Source organism: Lactuca virosa, chromosome 3 (genome assembly GCF_052849685.1).
Source record: "Lactuca virosa cultivar CGN04683 chromosome 3, Lactuca_virosa_CGN04683_v6, whole genome shotgun sequence".
Lineage (NCBI taxonomy): Eukaryota > Viridiplantae > Streptophyta > Magnoliopsida > Asterales > Asteraceae > Lactuca > Lactuca virosa.
In genome coordinates, this window is record NC_136428.1 from 234,805,756 (window position 1) to 234,826,592 (window position 20,837).

Genomic DNA, 20,837 nt, shown 5'->3' on the forward strand with positions numbered 1-20,837 from the left:
ATTTTGCCCACCATGACTGGGAGAGCCCGGTCAGCTGAACTTCCACCACTGACGTCGTAGAAGTCCCGACACATGCCGTAGGGAGGGCGCAATCCTTGCTGTTGACTCCAATGGTGAATGTGACTTCCCCAGACGGGAGTTGGTCCCTGAAAACCTCTTCGAACCGCAGGAGGTTGGACGGCCGATGGATTGATTATTTCTGGTTCTGAGTCTGTCCCATCAGAGCCTTCCTCTTCCTCCTCCTCCATGGGTTCCTCATCCGCTTCTGGGTCGTCTTCCTCCCATCCCTCGTTGCCTTGATTGGGGTAGTAGGGGTCTACTGGTAGGTGGAATCCAGCCATAGTGTCTATACGAGAATAGGGTTAAGAATTTACTATAAACTAAAGCACATAATGAAGTATCAAAGTTTAAACTTATTGCATTTACCAAATACTCCTATAGTATTCTAAATGTTATGTTTGATTCAAAGAGGTTATGTTTGGTAAGTTTTAGACTTGTTGTCCACTGCAGCTACTCCCTGGCATACGTTAGTCGGCTCTCGGACAAATATAGTTGATCAGGCTATATTCATCCCAGTTCCAATTACATATCTCAAGGCATAACTGTAGTGCACAACTCATCTATAATACTTCTATATTGTTTTCATCATGATACTGACCCTGTTAGATAATGTATGCATGTATACTTTATAAAAATTTCATTTTAAAAGTATAACTCTCACTCAGAGTGTTTTTGCCCAGCTGTGTTTATAGTTGTATATCAAAAATAAATGGTTTTGATATACTTAGTTCACTATAAACAATGCTCTGATACCAATCTGTCACACCCCCAAACCAGAACGGCGGAAACGTTCGGGGGTGGAGGACGTCATGTACAGTATCATAACAATTGAATAGTAAAGAAAGTACACACCACCATAATATAAATATATTTGAAAAGTTTACATGATTGTATGTGTTACATGTTTAAATATCAAATACAATATGATGATCCAAAATATGTTACTAACGCCAGCGCGTTAGTCTTCAAAAGTAGTTGCTACCTAATTTAGTGTTTTCCTGAGAATACAAGTTATTTCAAAGAAAAAGTGTCAACAACAAAGTTGGTGAGTTCATAAGTAGTGTTTTGATAAAATGTATGCCATTCGAAAGTTCGTGTATGTTTTCCAGAAAATCCGATATTTTCTAACAAATGTATGAAATGAGTATGAAAGATCGTTGTATAAACTGTATGTATTTGAACCAGGAAAATCCTATATTTTCCTAAAAGTGAAATGCAGTCTCAAATGTCCAAGACCGTAACCTGTAAGCAAATATGACATGCTCAAAAGAATGATGTTTAGTCTTATTATAAAACAAAACTACAAGAAGATTTGTATTTGAATGTGAAAAGAACTGTATTTGTTACTTTTTCCCATTAAAACGTAATACCATAATAATTGTCTATCCAGTGAGTTTTCATAACCGTACTATCATAATTTGCCTGTAGCGACGTTCTTCAGGCGTCGAAATGAGATGACACTTGTCACCCCGGGGACTGTAGCTAGCAGTCAGGGCGCGGGATCATTAGTCTCGTATAGATCTATACACACTTGTCACATTCTCCGGACGGGAGATTCTGGTTATAAACAGGACTTCTAGTGGTACCTTAAAAGGTATATTGAAGATGAATGCCTCACAAATTCCCAATTAAGTCACGTATTAAAATGTATATGTTTGTTTCTGTAACGATTATCCTTTTTCATAATGATAATAAAGGCATAAAATGATTTGTATGTTCTTGTATGTATAAAGATGTCATAACGAAAGTGGTTACCCTAAATATGATGTAAACGTATAAATAGAGCTTATGATATTTATACTCATATTTCATTCCGTGAGGGTAAAGTAAAGTAAGATGTTTTGTATGTTAGACCTGATCCATATGATAGTTATTAAAAACAATCTGAAATGTATAACGAAAGATAGATGTTTTCACACAGGATTAACCGTGTGTTTACTTGTATTCTCCCCCGTAAAGTGTTCAAAAGCATTTAAAATCAGTTAAAAGCGTAGAAATGGGGGTATGAACTCACCTGGTAGTTTGAAGAAAGTGAGACAAAAGTCGAGCAGAACTTCGACTGGAGAAAGCTGAATTCTCGGGATCCTTGGGAATCTCGGGAACGTAAAACGTACTTCAGGACTTTGAATATGATAACCAAGGATTCGGGATGGCTTCGAGAGGTTAAACGCAGAGCATAATCACGACAAAGGGAAGAAGTGAGCAACTAAACTCGGAAAACCCTTGAGATCTATTTATAGGCCAACTTTTGGGGTCTCACGTCGTGAGCATGGGCTTGCTCACATCGTGAGTTTTGATTTTATCCTCTTCCAAGCATGCGACGTCTGCTGACAGCTCTGGAACCCATCAATCACGAGCTCACGTCGTGAGCATGGTTCCCTCACGTCGTGAGGCTGAGTCAGCCTCGGGTTTTGTGTCCCGAACTTGTAAAATCCGTAACTTTCGCGTACGAGCTCCAATTTCGACGTTCTTTATATGCACGCGTAGGTGTGAAAAGGCTCTACAACTCTCGTTTAGACTCCGTCGGCTAATTTTGACTTTATTTTTATTATATTATTTTTAACAGGCCGGGCCTGGAAAAGTCCGTTTAAATTCCATAACTCCTTCATCTGATCTCCATTTTCGTCAGACTTTTTACTGTTGTACTCCTAATGTCGGGGTCTTCAACTTTCTTTTAGGTTGTGTCGGCTAAAGACCGCTCGATCTCTATTTCGAGTTTTTAGCTGTCTACTACTAGGTCAGAAACTTCGAAAAATCATAACTTCCTCATACGAAGTCAGATTTGGGCGTTCTTTTTATGTATGTTTACGGTTTAATGATATCTACGACTTTCATTTAGATACTTAAGGCTAAAAAGTATTTTATCGGAATTTCGTATTTTACGCTTAACAGTGTTTTGTCGGTTTTGTTGCGGATCTTCGATTGGTCATAACTCCTTCGTTATAACTCGGATTTTAATGTTCTTTATGTTTTTGGAAACCTTGTTACGATATCTACCACTTAGTACACTCAAAGTGAGACTTTCGAACATTTCATTTTTGATGTTATATTAATTAATCCACAAAGGGATTATCATATTTGACTTTTAGTCGTTACATTGACCTGAAATATCGGGTTGTTACATTATGCTCGTGTGACTGATGGTAAACTGGAGCACAGGGAAATGAAGTGCATATTTCTAGGATATGCATCTGGAGGGAAAGGTCATCGTTTGTAGTGTACAGAAGAATAAACTCCAAAAATCGTTATTAGTATAGATGTGACCTTTGAATCTGCTATGTGTAACCAGCGGGGAGGTGGTACAAGTGTTGCAAGGAACGATCATGATGTTATTCAGAAGGGGGAGTTTGAAACAAAAACACCACACAGTTTTGTGATAAATGAGGAACAGCAGGGTGACATAGAACAACATAGACGTGAGGAATCCCTTGTTCAACCCAGGGACGAAGTGTCTGGTGATGCTGATGCAGGGAAGGACAACATGAAGAAGCTTCTAGAGAATGAGTTTGTGATGAACGATTTAGGAGATGAAAAGAAGATAACAAGGATGGATATTTAGAGTTATAGAAGAGCAGGATGGTTATACATTTCTCATTACATTGAGAAAGTGTTGTGGTTGTTCTATTGTGATCAATCCAAACTTGTTGGTTCTTCTTTGGTGATTCGAGGAAATCGGGGAAAAGCTCATTGGGAAGTGGTCAAGTGGATCTTGCGACACTTGAAGGGAACGCTTGATGTTTTTCTGGTGAATGGTGCAAATGCCCGACATACGGACTTGGTTGGATTGATAAACTTAGACCATGAAAGTGATCTAGAGATAAGAAGATCATTGGCGGTTGGTTTTGTTCAGAGTCTTCTTTTGAAGGTGGAGAAACCTATCATGTTCTATGAAAAGTTATGCATTCAAAAGTCTGGTACCAAGGAGAATCCGGAAGACATGGTGACAAGGACGTTGCCTAGAGAGAAGTTCAAGCTTTGCTTGGACTTGGTGGATATTCACAGGAGGTAATCCCTTTCGGGGCTTGACGGCAGGAAGGGAGAGGAAGTACTTATTTGAGGTCGAGTTCAGAGGATGCTCAAGTCAAGGTGGAGATTGTTAAATGTGACTCGAGCATTTGGACCATGCTCATGGAGAATTTGCATCATGTTCATGGAGAATTTGGAGCACTTGGAACTCAATGTATAACTTGGAGTTCATGGAGCATGTGATAAAGGAACGGATCATCTAAGAAGGGAAAGGATCTTCTGACATAGTAACAGATCAATTGCCAAAGGAACAAATCATATAGAAGGGGGTTTGGAGCACTTGGAAGTGGTTTGGATCACTTGGGAGTGATATGGAGCAACAAGGGGACCTTGTTGCGCCGTCTGTTGAAGGGTTGGGACAAGAAGGATGTTGTTGCGCCAAGGACACTCATTCTTTACCCAAACTACTCTCTCTTGCGCCATGGGGTACCTCTTTTGCGCCATGAGGTAATCATGTTGCGCCATGGAGTATGTTGTTGCGCCAAGCATGGACTTGTTGCGCCATGCATATTGTTGTTGTGCTAAGATGGTGATGTTTCTCCAACCTAGAAGTTCTTGCGCCAAACTTGAAGCCTGTTGCGCCGTACTTGCACATGTTGCGCCATCATGGTGCAAGATGGGCCATTTTGGTTCCTTGATGAGCGATGGTATCCCTGATGAGCCAAGTATGCTATGAAGGATCATTCAAGGATGCTCTAAAGTTGGTATTGCTCAAGGATTACACCATGTTATGCCATCATGATGGATGTTGGGCTATTAGTGTTCATGATGCGCCACTTGTACATCAAGATGCTCCACTATGGCACAAGGTGCTCCATCATGTGTGTTAATGATGCTCATGGGTTGTATGGCATGGAAGAACGTTCTAGAAGATGCTGCATGGCGGAATATGATTAGTTGTCACCATTCATGGGACTATGGGCCAATGGCTTGGCCCATTAGGGTTTTAGGTCTAATACCTCAAGTATAAATAGGGATACATGCATAGTCATTTGAGGTGCCTTGTGTCTTATATCTTGTTTCCTTAGTGAGTAGGACGAATCTCTGGTGAGTTGTACTTGTAACCTCTATTTGAGAACTCTGAAATAAAGAATACTCCCCTCCTGCCCGTGGACGTAGGCCACCTTGACCGAACCACATAAATATTGTGTCTTTGTGTGCTTATAGTTTTGCTTGTTATCCGCATTACTTCCAAGCAAGGGTCATCAGAACTTGGCAAGTGGCATCAGATTTGTTCTGAGTCTTGACAAGTATCGCCGGTTTTTCGTAACAGTTAAAATACCACCTCCATCGGTTTACACATATAGTACTTACTCTTCAAGCAACAGTAGTAGTTAAAATAGAGGCTTAATGTTATAACTTTATATCATAATCTTGAAGAGGAAGAAAGAACAAAAGATACCTAAAATTGCTACATTTATGAGAGGCACACTTTTGGTAATGAGCAAAATATATCCTTATATAGGCTAGGATTGAGGTTTTTTTTATATGGTCCTTAGGCCCTTATTCATGGCAAGGTCAAGCAAAACCCCTTGTTGGCATCCTTTCCTTGTCTAGGAAAATTGTGGATGTCATATACAATGCCAATTCATTTTCCTTTTAGTCTGCTTAATTCCCAATTATTTCCTTTTAGTCATGTTAATTCCCAGTTAACTCGTATGTGTTCTTTTAAGTTCTTCCACCTTATAACGATTATAAGGGATCAAATAATACTAGATAATAATCATATTGTTCACTCACTTTACCTTTTTGTGCAACCCAAAGAAGATAAAAAGATGGTAACACAATTCAATATATTATGATCATTCATATATAATAACAATCTTCCATTTGTGCAATACATAACAATACAATGCATCACACAAACATTGGATAGTGCTAGCTTTCACGTAAGTGACCCCTAATTGTATATGAATAACAATCTTCCATTTGTAAACACAGAATAGCATTATCCACACGTGTTGTTATCTCCGACCTTCCCCTATTAAAACCTACACTCAGTTTATTTAGCCATTTCAATTTCAAAATTTGAATCATAAAATCTCATATTCTCTGTTTACAAAGTTCCAAGGAATATGGGCACATAATAAAAGATTTTATTGCTTAGGTAAAATTTCAACAATATTCTTTCTCTGAATGTTTTTTTTACCATAGACCTAATTGGATATCTTGTTAAAATAATGTGCCCTCAATGGGAATAATGATAATTTTGGGTCTCGATGGAGATGACGATATTATTCATCTTCTCCACATCCTAATCAAATTATTAAACACCACCATGATAATCCTCCATTCTATTTCTCTATAAATTTTCTTCTTTGAACCACGATTTTAGGGATTTAGATGCGGCCTCATCTGCCAAGCATGTCAATATGTCAATTTTTTTTTGTAGAATCGAGTATCTAACACCACAGAAGTGCTAAACCCATCATGGTTGCATATGGTCGTCTTGTTAAGCAACCATGAGTTTCTATGTTACATGTCGTCTCTATTTTGTTCTCGGTAACTAATAATGAGCTTATTTGTTGAAGGTTATATTTAATCTATTCTTGCATTGCTATTTCAAATTTGTGACTTTTTTATAATCCACTCATAATCATATATAATCATATTGGTATTTCTCAACAGTTGCGTTCTTCGCTTTGTCAAGGTTGGAGATGGCTTTGGATTTTTATGTGCAATTTTGCCATCTGTCTAAGAATGTATATGGTAAGAATATATTTTAACAAAAAAAACAAATTAAAACATCTTTCGGTTTTACCCATTTGTTTGTATTGTTGGATTCTATTTGAATTGATTTTTAACAAGCATCTAGGATTTTATTAGGCCTATCCAATTCAGAATCTTATTAAAAAATAAAAGTAAAATGTTATAATAAACAAATAAATGGATAAACATTTGTGTTAAATATATAAATTAAAATGGTTTCAGAACTACCAAACAACTTAAAATAGATTGAAAAAAAAAGTGGATTGAATTATTACAACCCTACAACCCACCAAACCGGTCAAAGTTCTGAAACAAGTTAAGATGTTACGGTTATTAGAAGTTAAAATTATGAATGAGTGATTAATTGCAATTTGCAAGGAAGTGACACATAAATGAATTTATCAACGTTTGAGGATTGTAAAAACGAAAAAAATTATCAATTTTCTAACTTGGTTATAATTAAATGTTTTTATGGTTTTTTGATCTGATAGTCGTAAGAAAACTATTCATCAAAATATATTAATCAGCGTCGGGAAATTTTTTGTCGCCGCCGCTTTGCGCGGGCATACAACTAGTATATATATATATATATATATATATATATATATATATATATATATATATATATATATATATATATATATATATATATATATATATATATGTGACATACATATATGTAGTATGCCATAAAGGCCTCAATAATACCGTCATATAATATTAAGTCCTTCCCCATATCTAAATACTCTAAAAACGTACAAAAAATTATCTATAATATACAAGGGAGTTTTGTTGTTCTATACATCATCGGTTTGATGAATACTAACCTTTAAGCTTGATACATGTTTATGTTGGGTTTCATTCGATCATAACAATTATGAAGTACATGCATAATTAAATTTACAAAATTAAAAATATTGTCCGCCAATAGATCTATCTGATGAATATTAAATCATACAGAAAATGTCACTATAGCACAACCAACTATTGTTATTTATTCAATTTGGTCACTAAACTAATTTTTTTGGGTGATAGGTCATTAAACTTACAAGTTAACTATCAATTAAGTCACTTCCGTTAATTTTTAATGGGTCTTAGTTACCAAGTTTACGTGGAAGTGTGACGTGTCCAAGAAGTTTAATGACTTATTACGTAAAAAAATAGTTTATTGACAAAATCGGATAAATGACAATAGTTGATTGTGCTACAATGATGTTTATTTGATATTTTATATTTTTAATAACCTTAATTAGAACATACTTCACCCACATAGTCATAATCTTCTTCTCTTTCACATGAACTAGACCTTCAACATGAGTCAGACCGACAACACTTTATTTTTTTCATTTCTTCCATTCTTCCCTTCTAACTGGTGGTACATGAACGAAGACCTCTTTCTCTCTTCTCTCTTCTCTAGCAGTACACCGTTGACCTTCACAGAAACCCTTGTACGCGTCGATTTCAAAATCGATTTAACATCCATAGGGACGATTCAACTCTGAAATCGTCTACGTCAAAGGTGTAAGATAGAACATGAATCTGTTTAATACTGGTGTTCATGCCCCAATCGATTGTTGGACCTAGATTCCGATCTGCATAACTCGTTTTTCCAAAAATTGATTTCGGAGTATGGTCATGTACGTACGAGAGATAGAGAAATGGGTTGAAAGTGTGACCCATATTTTTGTTTAACAGTATAAATTAAATTGAAAAAAAATATAAAAAAGGGTGGATGACTAATGGTCTGACCTACTGCCACATAAGTTTCCATGGCAGGTCACACTTCCATTTAGGCTTGTTAATCGGGGATCCGTTAAAAATTAACAAAAGTGATTCAATTGACAAATAACTTGTAAGTTTAATGACCTATTGCACAAAAAAATAATTTAGTGACCAAATCGGATAAATGACAAAAATTGATTGTCCGAAAATGACATTTCCCCGAAGAAAAAAATATGACGTGACGATAGTGGTACAAGTTAGCCAGAAAGTTAGCCAACCACCTAGGCTCGGTAATCGGGGATCCGTTTAAAATTAACGAAGATGAATTAATTGACATGTAACTTGTAAGTTTAATAACCTGTTGCGAAAGAAAAATATTTAGTGATCAAATCGGGTAAATGACAATAATTGATTATTCTAAATGACTTTTTCCCTAAAGCATAATATAAACAAATACATAAGAAACAATTATATTGAGGCTCTAATCTGACTTTTGTAGGCCTAAATAACTAAAAAAGTGTAATAGTTAAATTAGCACCCCATCTGTAGTTGAATTAGAGGCTTAATGTTATAACTTTTTATCATAATCTTGAAGAGGAAGAAAGAAAAAAAGATACCCAAAATTGCTACATTCATGAGAGGCACACTTTTGGTAATGAACAAAATATATCCTTATATAGGCTAGGATTGAGGTTTTTTTTTTGTATATGCTCCTTAGGCCCTTATTCATGCCAAGGTCAAGGAAAACCCCTTGTGGGCATCCTTTCATTGTCTAAGAAAATTTTGGATGTCCTATACAATGCTAATTCATTTTCGTTTTAGTGTGACTAAATTCCTAATTATTTCCTTTTAGTCATGTTAATTCCCAATGAACTCGTATGTGTTCTTTTAAGTGCTTCCACCTTATAAAGATTATAAGGGATCAAATAATACTAGATAATAATCATATTGTTCACTCACTTTACCTTTTTGTGCAACCCAAATAAGATAAAAAGATGGTAACGCAATTCAATATATTATGATCATTCATAAAAAATAACAATTAATCTTCCACTTGTGCAATACATAACAATATAATGGATCACACGAACATTGGATAGTGCTAGCTTTCACGTATGCGACCCCTAATTTCATTGACTATGTGATGTATATACATAGCAATACAATGAAACATTAAATGATTGATGTTGAAAGTTGGAATCATTTAAATTTTGAATGTGAAATAATTAATTAAACAAGAGAGGTTAAACTTAAACCCATAAATTTCTTAAAAATATATGTTTTTTTGTTGTAATTTTGCAAGTTTCTCTAAAAAAACATAAAACATAAAACATAAAACAAATACGATTGTTCACAAGTTAATTATGTTGGCTTTCTTGGTAGACTCATTCACACTACTACGTATATACTATATAAGTTTTGAATTATAAAAAGAGATAAATGGAAGAAATAGTAATGCATTTATCATTGTTTCCTTATCAAAACATTGTACCTTCATTTTTTTTTAATAAAACATCATACTTCAAAATTATTTGTCGTTAAAACATTCTACTTCAAAAAATCTACTAGATTATACCAATTGATAACTTATTAATTTGCATTTTAATGAATTATACAGTTAACAGGTATTTATGCCATGTCATTTGTCAACATCATATCTTCGTATTATTTTATTTAAGAGGCTTATAAAATCAATAGAAGCTAAAGTCACGATAATTCCCTTTCCAAAATTTTAACGTTTTCATTGTCTTTCTACAATAACTCGTGAAGCTACACCATGATCTCATCCTAGGCCGATTGCTTGACTTTTAAAGTCAAAATAAAACCATGAAAATATATACAAAGAAATCGGATAACTTAAGTTAGTCTCACCATTGTTTTGACTTTTGATCTTCATATGGTTAGACCATGAAATTAAGGTCTTAAAGTCTAGATTAAGAGCAACAATCAGTCTCACTACTCTTATCAACCTTGCAATGCAAAAATTCACGTAGCACAATCCAACATTGACAAATTCATATAATATAGTAATATACAAATATCAATGCATAATGTAACAATCATAACTTAAACAAAAGTGTTTACACACAACAAAACACTTTTCTTACAAAAACAAAATTCACAACAACTATATAAACACAAAACCTAATGAAAATATGAAATCACTTTCTATGAAAACTATGTAATGATCTTGGAGACCCTTCAAACAAATCCAAAAGATAACTCTCAAGATCATCCGCACTATACTTAATATACTTCTCACTTATACTATTCGCATACCTACCAACAAAAGTTCTATAAGCTTGAATCAACTTCAACGACAATGAAATCCTTAAATCCTCAGAAAGTTGACTATTTGGTATTGACCATCCCGTTTGACTTTTGTAAATCTCTTCAAACGCAATATAAAACCCTTGTAACCTTTCTTTAAGCAAAGTCTTTGAAATCGACCCTGAATTACTTCCATTATTATGAAGCCCTTCTTCTTTTAACAAATTCAAAATTGAACTCAAAGTCGATCTTTCATAACTCATTGCATATTGTTGAAACTTCCAATTACGTTTTCGAATCCAATTGTCACCAAGAACTGTTCTTAGCTCTGACCCTTTGACTTTTTCCGCCATGTAATTAATATTATTCATTAAAAAAAGATGCCCTAATGCTTCTTCTCTATATAATCTTGATTTCTCTTCAAGGTTAGATTCAAGAAGTGACATCAGCGATTGGAAATGTGACATCATCGGTGAAATTGAAAAAGATGAGTTTTTTTGATTCGCGTTATCATCTTCAAGATTTACGTCTGGTGAAGATGATGGATCTTGAAATTGAATTTCGCTTTTCAAAAGGGTATTTAGGGAATTACTGTAGTCGATGAGGGTAGTAACGTAATTCATCACCCAACGAGTTAGATGGTGAATCCCACCTCCTGGAAAAGCGGCATTTGACGGATTTGCCCCTACTGCGTTTTTGAATTCAAGAAATGTTGTTGTTGCGCAATCGCCGATACGAGTCAACACATCTTGGAACTCTGTTCGTAAGTATGATCCAGGGTCATTTTGGTAAAAAGACTCGATATCTGGTTTCAAATCGGCTAAAACTTCATACATATCAAGAATTCTGATCAATTTTTCGGGTTTATGAGGCCCAATTGAAATAGCTTCTGCGAAATTTAGAAGTTGCAAGATTGAAGCTTTTGATGACTCAGCAAAACACGAATTTACAACCTCGGTTTTCCCAAAAATTTGTTCGCATAAAGACTTTTCACTTGCGAGATAAATTCTCACAAAGATTTTCATCACTTTTGTCCATTTTCTAATCTTGGAATTCAATGTAGCCCATTCCATCTTTAGAACATCTTCAATGCTTGATTTTTCAACTTCAAGAATGAATAAGCAATCATCTAAAGCATCTTTTCGGACACTTATAAAAGCATTACAACATTCTTTGATGTAATTTGAGTCAAACATTAAAGTAGAAATGGATTTGAGATTAGGGATTACTTGAGGATTGATTAGATCCATGATATGAACTTCTGATCCTCTGCTTATAGTTATACTATCTCTTTGAACTGAATCTTCAAATGAATCATCTTCAAATGAGATGATTGAGGTTGAATCCACACAATCATCTTCGTTTGATCTAAAAGATAAACGTTCAGGTTCGAAGTTTTGTTGATTGTGAATGAGAATATGCTTGAATTCTTCTTCGAGTCTAGCCATGGATGTTTGAAGAACATCGTTGGCTTTGAGTAAAACTTCATGTTCTGAAGTGTCTTTGTTTGGATTCAAACTCTCTAATCTTTCGACTAATGTTTTGACTTCATTCACTGCTTTTAAGTATTCGTTGGTTTGATTTTCATCAGACCCGGAATCCCATATCATGGATTGACCCACTTCCCATGTCATGATCTTATCTTGAATTGAATCGAGGCGAATCTTGATATCACTTAGTTGTTCTTCTTCATCTACGTTTTCATCTTTAGGTTTGATGATCTTTACTATGGATGATAGTTTTGTGGCTAAATCCTCCAAGATTTTCGTTGCTTCAATCGAGAATTTCTTGTTCGACTCCAGTTCGCTTAGGATAAGTCGAGCAGCAGCTATCAAATTCTCTTCTTCCGGTGTATTCATTATCGGATTGCAAATTCCCATACGGAAATATACAAACAATCAAGAGATTCAGACACCAAACTCACATAGGAATATCACCGAACACTTGGTGTGCAAAACTAAATTCTGTGGAATACGTTAAACGATAGAGGATATGCGAATCGAGATATATGTAACGGAATAAACAAAAAAGGAGGATGAAATCAAAGAAAATGAAAGAACCCAGAACATGAACAAGAGAAGAAAGTTCGTAATCTCCTGTTGACCCAAAAAAAAAGGAGATCTTAAAGTCTCGTGGTCAATTGAAAGACAAATTAATCAAAAGTTCCCGATATATTGGTCCAAAAACACTCCATTTCCTAGAACGTGGTCGATGATTGACTGTCCAGAAAAGTACAAACAATTACAGTTATTGATGCATGTGGTGGGTACCTGGGAAAAGTTTGTGGTGGCAGAAGAAGACAAAACCCAAGAATATTTGAACAGCAATAACCTGTCAATCAGTGGCCCGTTTCCTTCTCGATTTTCGAAAATGTTGAAGTATCAAGGTCCTTCTATGGCAGAAATCCAAGAAACGAGCTTGTTCAATGAATTGAAGCAGGTGGAGGTGTTTTGGTGTGAGTGGATGTTGTGAAACTGCGTGTTCCAGCGAGTAATCCTCCGTTGACGAAGCATCGAAAAAGTTGTGTGAACGTGGAAAGATGTTATTGGTGTTTAGGAAAGTCCATGGGTGGACTGGAAGTTGTTGTTGACGAACATTACCGTTTATTTTGACGTTTAATTAATTTTACATTAAGCATTAAAATAATAATAATAATAATAATAATAATAAATTATTTTTTGATTTGTATTATTGTATATATTTAGTCATTTATTTATTTATTTATTTTCATATTTTCTGATTCAACTTGTTAACTTGTTCAAAAAAACATTCTTATGACTTGTTATAGCAGGTTTCCAGTATATTTGGCAACTCCAGCGAGACTCCGGTCATCTTCTCCATCGAGTCTATGGCTAAAAATCTAAAACAATTTGATTTTTTGATTTTTAGATCAAGAACACACACATCAATTTTTTAACTTCATCTATTCAAGAACATATACAAACTCATGATGCTCCAACCCAGAAATCAAAAACAAATATGATAAACTCAAGAACATAAACACATAAATTGTTTGAGTTTGTAACAAAATCAAAGAACATGAACGGATGAAGATCACAAATCGAAGAAGACACAAATATTTGAATCTGTAACAAAATGGACGAAGCCATTCAATAACCCACTAATCTAGGGTTTGTTCTTATGTTCAAACCATGTGTGTCTTCTTCTTATCAATTTTATAAACATTGGCTTTACTAATTAGGTAAGTAAAATAATTTTGCAAATCAAATTGGTTCTTGATTGAATCAATGTTTATCTAAATCGATTTTGGTTGGGCCAATTTGACATTTAACTGAATTTTGAATTTTTAGTTTACAAGTTTTTATATATTAAAATGTTCGTGTTAAACAAAAAGGCTAATGAGCTATTTAAGTTGGAAAACATTATTGAACTAAAACAAGTTACCAATATGATATGTTATTTGTATTTTTCTTCAAAAAATATGATAGTATCTTCATATAGTTTACGGATAAATTGAAGGATAAATGCTATAAATAAATTACGAAACTATTTTCATTGTTCTATAAAACATCCCACCATCACTGAGGACAACTATTCACCACCATGGGACCTTAACGATTTATGCATCAATGGCTAAGCGTAAAGATCTTCCCATACGTAGGTGTTGTATTATAATATAAAGGGATTTTAATGGACTGAGGTGTGATGAATTCTTTTAATGAAGTAAAATTCTTAAACAAATATAAAACTAAAAATAGTAGCATATTTTTTAAAAACAACAAACTTTGCTATAGGCTTTTGATCTTTTTGGAAACGGCAAATATATATTAATAACTTCACACGATTAGCAAGTAACTAAATCGAGGGCAATAGAAAACAAGTACACGAAAGGAAATAGATAAAATGTTTTAACAAAATGGTGAAATGCTCCAATCTATCCATGTACAATTTACCTTCGATGTTCTAAATTTGAACCAGGAGAAAGTTTCAATATCACCTCGTCTGCAATCCTAGTTGGACTCGTATTTATCGCCTTGAACAGTCTATTATTCTAGCCACCCAGATAGACCATAATAGACCATAAAACACCGCATTGATCCTTTCCTTTTTCTTTGGACAATTGCCCCATGTAGCTGCAAAGTTAATAAACTCATTGACATTATCAAAAGTAGTATTGGGTATGACACACCATTTTAAAATCCATTATCGAGTTTCTTTTGCCACGCGACAAGTAATCAGCAGATGATCACATGTTTCTTGTTCAATATTACATAGAAGGCATAAGGTTGATTGTACTTTCATTCCTCTATATACGAGGTTTAGTGCTACTAGGAGCTTGTCTAACGCTTCCCTCCATGCAAAGCAACGTATTTTGATTGGCACTACCTTATACCAATTGATTTTTGTTCCTGTAAGAGGGGTAGGGATGGAATCAATCTTGTGGTGTAGAATGTGTACCTTGTACTCACCATCTTTGCTCAAATTAAAGCTAAACCATTTTGCACAGGTTGTGTGTTAACCCCCTGTAGCATAGAACATAAGTTCTCCAGATCTTCCAGAATATCCCCCCCCCCCTTTAATTTGTGATCTCCATCTCCATTGTAGTCCTGAGTTGGTAATTTTGTCGTAGACCAGACAGAATTTCCTAGTTTCCAACTCAAACAAGCATGTGAATCGTTCTTGTAGAGTTAGAGAGCTACACCAACGATCTTTCCAGAAGAGTATGTTTACATTTAATCCGGGAACCAGTGAAAAGGGCTGATGGTAACTGATATCAATTTCAGGAAGAGATTTAATAGCCTTGGCTATGTTATTCCAAACCCCACGCATTGAGGTTTTTGCAATTACAATAACAGGCTTTCTGTTAAGGTTATGAATACTATTTATGCATTCTCTCCATAGTCCTCCACATCTTTCTTTAAGTTTCCACCACCACTTTGTAAGTAGTGCTAGGTTTTGAGCTTTTAACGTCCCAACACCTAGTCGACCATCTTTTTTGGAAGCTATGATTTTTGACCAAGATACCCAATACCCCATAAGAATCTCCTCCACATCTTTTCAAGTTCCTCAATGATTCCATTTGGAGCCTTGAATAGAGAGAAATAATATGTGGGTAAACTATCGAGTACAGATTTTATTAAAACGAGTCTACCCCCGAAAGATAGTGTTTTTACCCTCCATACATATAACCGAGATCGAAACTTATCGATTACTGGCCTCTAATTTTTCTTCAACAACATGTTTGCACCAACTGGGACTCCAAGGTACATGAAAGGTAATGTGCTTTTAAGACATCCAAGCACATTCGACTGACATTGAAGATCCAAATCAGTGACACCGATGCCAAAAAGACGCGAATTTTGAAAATTGACATTCAATCCGGAGCAGATGTGGAACATTTGAGGATTCTTGCTAAGTTTTTTATGCTCCCAGTGTTCCATTTACCTATGAAGATCGCATCATCTACGTAGAATAGATGTGATATAGTAGGGTCATCATATGGTAAATGAAGACCTTGCATGAGGTATTTCTTTATTGCAGTTTTGATGACTATATTCAGATATTCCACTTCCATGATAAAAAAAGGAAAGGAGAGAGCGGGTCTCCTTGTTGTACTCTGTTGGTTATGGGAAAATCATCTGATGGAGATCCGTTTATAAGTACGGTGGCTCTCGAAGATGATAGACATCCATGAATCCACCTCCGCCATTTGGGACTGAATCCCATTTGTTCCAGGATGTGTCTTCCGTCTATGTAAGCTGATTGAACTTCATCGAGAACCGAGCTGATTACTGGTTTAAGTCTTACTGCAAGGATTTTGGCAATAATCTTATACATGCATCCTATCAAGATGATAGGTCTATAATCTCCCACACTCAACGGATCCTTGACTTTTGGTATAAGGTTTATAAAGGAAGAATTACAACCCTTGTCAAATTGACCACGAGCTTCAAAATGTGACACAAAATGGATGACATCATGTTTGATTAGTTCCCACTTGTGTTTCAGAATTTTGAATGTGTATCCGTCAGGCCCTGGAGATTTGTCACCACCACAACTCCATACTGCTTGTCTTATTTCTTCAGGAGAGATAGGCGAATCTAGGAACTCCCTTTGATCATCCGAAAGAGTTTGAAATTCTTCACTAATCAGTTTAGGTCTCACAGGCCATTTTTCGAGGAATTTGTCACTAAAGAATTTATGTATAGCCTGTTTAATCTCTGTTGGTTCGGTGCTCCACTCCCCGTTAATCGACAGACCATGCATTCTGTTTTTCCTGTTTTTTTAATAGCGTTGTGAAAGAATCGATTATTTTCATCGCCTTCTATTAGCCACCGAATTTTTGCTTTTTGTTGGATGTCCCGTTTCGCAAAATACTCTAATTCACTGATTTTGCCTTTTGCATACTCTTCTTTCATTAAATTCAATATCAGATAATGGTTTTGATTCCACAAGCTCTTCATTATCCTCCACCCTTTTCTTTAGTTGAGCTAATAGCTTAGATTCTTGGGATGTATCTAAACTTCTCCATTTGCTAATTTCTTTTCTCACATACCAGAGTTTGGATTTTAAGAACATATTGGGAGTACCAAATCCTTTGAAAGAGAGCCAAGCATTCGTGAAAGTCGTGTCAAAGTCTTCCCTGTGAATCCAAGAGTTTAAGAATAAAAAAGGGGGGTGGCCCAAAATCTTTGTTTGAAGGTTTAAGGACCAGGGGGAATGCTCCGAGTGTTCATGAGGTAGGGAAATAACAGAGGTGAGAGGTTTTTGTGCAATGAAATTCGAACACACCAAGTATCGATCCATATTGCTGAGTTTTATTCCATCATCACACATATATGTGTATTTTTTTACCTCCCTGATTGAATTCCTTCAACCCCACATCTGCAATGAAGTTGTTGAAATCTTTTGCAGTGGTTTTACAAAACCTAGAGTTGAATCTTTCGTACTCATATTGAACTCCATTGAAATCTCCAAAGAATATCCAAATACCATCTAAGCTTATTTTTAGGTCTAGAAGTTCTAACCACAGTCTTCTCTTGTCTTGAATTGATTGTGGACCATATACATTAACGATGGTTGTGATTCCCGAAATTCCAAACCATTGTCCTGATACAACAAGAAAATGTCTGGGGGAGAAAGACTTTGATTTCACGAAGACATGAGGGTTCCAAATGCTTACAATACCACCAGATCTTGTCTTTTATGTGTTACATGGTGAAGATATTATCACAGACACAACAAATTAAGTACACAATAAATAAACACATGAATCTATTGGATTAGACATGTAGAGAAAACCGAAAAAAAACAATAAATAAGTAAGTGGGACTAATTTATTATTCAATAGTAATTAATGTTTTAACTAGAAATTAGAAAATGACCATTTATTATGCAATAAATGTCTAAAGTTTGAATTATAATATTATAACCATAATTAAGCAAACTTCGAGAGAGATAATCTGTAGGTTTGTGCACTATATGTCTTTTCGGGACAAAGCTTTTGGGATATTTTAGTTTTTAACTTTAAGAAAAAGCTCAAATAAAAAATGGATTTATTCGATAGTAGGAATTTTTAGCTTTTATTTTAAACAAATTTTCATCATCCAAAAGCTACTTCAACTAGCTTTTAGGAGCTTTGTAGCTTTTGGTTTTATCTAAGTGTACACTTTTAAAAGCTATAAGTTATTTTTGTCGAACACATCTACATAAATAAAAGCTACAATTTCTAATTTTCAATTACTAGTTGTCAGCTTCCTAAAGGGTGTGAAGACTATAAAGGTGCTCTTGGTGAGAAAATGTGTTCTTAGAGAGTAAAAAAGGTGCTCTTGAAATACTACCGGGATAGACAACAAAAACATAAGAGCAAATATGTCTTTAATAGCAATGACTACTTACCAAGTACACACTCCTCCAAACATCAATTGAAATAATGTCTTCAAACTTCGCAAAATGAATAGAACTCAAAATATACGGGAATCCAAATTGCATGGCCTTGCCAGATGTGTTTTTGTGAAAAATTATTTTAAACATGTATTTTGCCATTTTCAAACGGGCAAGGCTATCCTCGACAAATAAATTCGAAAAAAGCATACACATTCCTCTCATTCAACAATTCATCAAACTTTCGAATGTGAACCTTTTATAGTAGTAAAGATAAGGTTTTCCTAAAATTATCATACAAACAAATGAAGGATAAAACTATATCAATGCAAACAAAAATGAGAAAACTTAGTTATGACAGGTTGATATGTTCTTGTCCATTAAAACCATATCAATATTTCAGTTTATAAGACTTCAAGTAAACATGTTGCTTCTATAAACAACCAACCCGGCCCTTGAATTTCCATTTGTTGGCATCAGTATTCTCTTCACAAATCAAATGATATTGTGAACACGTCTCAAGAACTACCACAATTACAACAGTTATATCTACAACTACAATTATATCTATAATTGATAGAGCACATGTCTCATTATTATAGACAACAAACAACAAGTTACATACTAAATTAATAAGGAGACGGTTGAACGACCCAACCAATTACAATGCAGTTTGTAAACACAATGAACTGGACGACAGATGAACAAGTAAAGATGGTCTGCAGAAGATCACACAGACTCATTAAATGTCCAAATACAACCCATAACGACAGCCAACCAAAGCGTCACCCCCAATCGAACGTCATCACTACTAGAAAACAACCCTTTAATGACACGCAAACAATGACACACGCTGATTTACGATACACATTTTTTGCGTGTCCTAAAAATTATGCCAGTTTTCCAAAATTTGAAGGATAGAGGACACACATTTGTGCATACCCTAAAACTAGTGTCTAACAAAAAAAAAATAAAAAACACGGAGGGCACGTAAATTAAATGGGTGTCGTGTAAGGACGTCGTTTTATAAAATTTTAATACACGCGCATTAATAGCTAAGGGGGGGGAAACAAAATCCCTAAATTTTTTGAAGACCCACTTCTTCTACATCTGCTCATTCTCTCCTCTCCACCCACCAGCCGACAAAGACCTTCATTTTCTCTCTCCCTTCTCTCTGCAAACCCTAGAAACTACAACCACCATCAATATATCCAGAAGCATCTTCCATGTTTGCGTTTGAAGGAAGCATCGGCTGGAAGCATAGTCACAGGAGTCGCTCATCTGGTCACGTACCAAACGTTTCGTACCCAAACGGGGTATAGAGTCGATCCCAACGCCATACGAAACGCTTTCTGGTATGACTCCTTAGCGATCCGAGCAATCAAATGGTACGAAGACAGGAACACATTTCTGTCGAATTGGATTGCATTAATTCCTTGATTGGCTCGCCGATTGAATTGCCGATTGGGCGGGAATGGTGATGTCGACTCCAAAAAGTAACGATTAAGAAAAAATAAATGCTTCGACAATTGTTTTGATTCCTCGATACCAGGTACGATTAGCTTATTAAATTAGTCCCCTCTCACCATAAACTTCATATTCTTCAATTAGATGATTCTTGCATTCCACTGTAACATCGATTTCCATTAATACTTTGCTTCTCTTCTACTCTTCTACTGTTATTCTATTAGTTTTTGAGAATGGTTTTTGGCAATGGCAAGGCTAGTATTCATGATTTGCACTGGAGTGGTTGGGGGTGCTGAATTTTTGGAATTGATCACTTTGTGCTTACTCTTATGTTTTTTTATGAACACTGACTATGAAATTTTGTAAGTTTTATACTTTTACTTTTAGTTGACAATATTGTTTTTGTGATGTCTAATTAGGAAGAATAATCAGCTTTCAAAGTATGGGGACACCAAATCAGCAAGAAGCATTACGTTGGTTGAACTGAAAAAGCTTATAGAAGCAAACCCTTTGTTTAGAGATAAGCTAACTCTTCCTGTATTTAAAGCTTCAAGGCTATGTACATTAATAAATCAAAGGTCCTGAGCCCTTTGCATTCTTAAATATTGTTACTTTGTGTTACCATTTGTGGCCCCTTTTCTTCTTTGTGGTTTTTTTGTTATCAAGTGACATTATTTCTAATCTCCTATCAATTTGGTCTTTCTTTTAGTATAAAAAATAAAAGGTGTACTAATGAA

The 20,837-nt window shown here is 35.2% G+C and overlaps 1 pseudogene; it reads right to left on the minus strand.

Annotated features, from left to right (window-relative positions):
* Positions 1–10,562: 10,562 nt before the first annotated feature.
* LOC145167052 (exocyst complex component EXO70E2 pseudogene) lies at positions 10,563–13,309 on the minus strand (annotated as a pseudogene).
* Positions 13,310–20,837: the final 7,528 nt, after the last annotated feature.